This window comes from Halyomorpha halys, unplaced genomic scaffold (assembly GCF_000696795.3).
Source record: "Halyomorpha halys isolate HHAL.00 unplaced genomic scaffold, Hhal_1.1 Scaffold1667.1, whole genome shotgun sequence".
NCBI classification, from domain to species: Eukaryota; Metazoa; Arthropoda; class Insecta; order Hemiptera; family Pentatomidae; genus Halyomorpha; species Halyomorpha halys.
Genome location: NW_027111373.1, coordinates 29,365 through 31,732, shown reverse-complemented (window position 1 = coordinate 31,732; position 2,368 = coordinate 29,365).

Genomic DNA, 2,368 nt, shown 5'->3' with positions numbered 1-2,368 from the left:
TAATAATAAATTTTGTAAATAAGAGTCATTTCATTAGCTATAAATTAAATAAATATAAGGTGATAAGTTTTGTTAATACGAGCCATTTCATAAGGTATAAATTAGTGGGGTGTATAAACAAAAATGACTGGTTTATCAAATTCAAGATTTCAAACGACTGTAAATATTTTAATCCTATTTAATGCTAACCAATACTTAATAATCCCTTAAGACCATTCTGTAACCTTGTTTAATCCCATTCGACTTCTTCAGAAAATCATCAGTTTAGTTATTTGTATCAAAGAATAAACATGATTGTGTCCTACGAAATTCTAGTAATTTTAAGGCATTACTAGAAAAAACATCACACCCGCTGAAGCAACTCGTGAAATTATTAAACATGAAGGCGCAGGTGCCCTTGACTGCGCGGCGTTGGTTTGAAAAATTTAGTAGTGGAGATACGACGTTGGAAAAGAAGGACTCTGGGCGAATTGATGAGGTTCTGCAGGAAGCTGCTTGCTGTTGAGTCAAATCCGTCCACAAGTACTCGCGAACTTGCCTGGGAGTGTGGTATGTCGAAAGATATTGTTAGTCGCTATCTACATGGGAAGATGAAAAAGAGAGTAGACTGGTTCTCACGAACTTATTCCTCAGCAATCACTTCCTCTCCAACCAAAGAAAAAGTTTAAAGAACTTTATCGGTTCGAACTCCTGCCTCATCTACCATGTAGTCCAGACCTCGCACCATCGGATTACAACTTCTTTCGATCCATGGCCCATTTCCTTCAAGGGAGAAAATTTAATAGTTTTGCTGAAGTTGAACATGACCAGCAGATGGCTAATGACAGTAAATAACAATGTACTATACTTTGAGTATTAATTGTATATTATGACAAAGAAATAATAATACGAATATTGGGTTTAAAAAACGATTATTTTTTTAAATCATATTAAATAAATATATTGATTAAATTGATATACGTGTTTAATTATCTTTTTTAATAAACAAAATCTAATCGATGTGACGACCTCTAAAATTCGCGACAATTGTCAACACACTACGTCAAGATAGTCAACATGTCTACTGCCTGAGACTGTTGTGCAAAGATGTGCAGTGATAAGGAAATACTATACACTGTAGTAACAGGAGCGCGCTATGGAAGAGCAGCCGATCTACCAACCGCGGTTCAGGACTAATAGTTACTCTACCTTCATTACTAGCTTATCAAAGTAAGAAGTAACATAATTCACATTACTAACTGATTACTAGATTACTTGAATAGCATCTAAGAATAAATATATCACAGAAATTATCTACTAGTGTATAGTGAAGATCAGGGCTGTCTTTAACAAAGCGGAAGCATATGGGAGTCCTCCAGATTATAGATGGGGCCTTTAAAATTATTTTCAGAATAACTTTGAGTTAAATACAACACTGGTTAAAACAATAAAAGATTTAACAGCATTATTTAACAAATAAATACCATAAAGAAGAAAAATAGATCATTATAAAGAGGTATTTATTTATTTTTTTTTTTTTTGCAAACTCATGAATTACTTTTTAAAAGTCTACTTATTTAAGTACGTCAGTTTCTATCATCATCAATACTCACTACTCAGTCTTGAAATATTCGTCCTTCTGTTTTCTGACTCGTTTTAATTTATTGATCGCAGTGGTACAAAGGCCCAGTGGACCCTGTGCGGTAAAGATGACATTCGTCAGGGCAACTACTGAAGGGGCTATTGTTTCCTCATTCTATTATTAACGCCGCAACTTCATAAAGCACACACTGCAATCATGAATACCAACAACTAAACAAACTAACTTTACTTAGATATAGTATAAATATGTAACTGTTTCTTGGACCTATTGTGATAGTTGAGGACTCAGATGCATAAAATGCTCTTAGAACCTACACCGGCAAAAATTAGTTTAAATCACACTTAATATGGAAGCGCATTCCTAGCTCATCTAAAACTTTTATTAATTAATTTTACAAAGTAATTAATTAGGTAATTCCTAAACGATGCATCCTAGTAACAGTCAAGGCATGCGAAATTAAACAGCACTAAATTCTGCTACGAATTAGTGCTATGACTTACTAATAAGTTTAAGTAGTATGTCGTATATCATAAACCAATTATTATTTTCAAACCCGCTTAAGAATAGACCATACTGTCCTCACGCATTCTCTCCTGGGCACAAAACTGCCACCACCAACATGAAAATATTGCTAGTCCATTCTCACGATTAAACATTTTTTTTAAGTATACCCTCACTATTTACCAACAGTAAGCAGAATAGGACTGGTCCCAGATTTATTTGAAGCTCTCGCCGATGAGGAAGCAGAAGTCACATAGGTAATTAAATTTTTAAAAGCACATCACA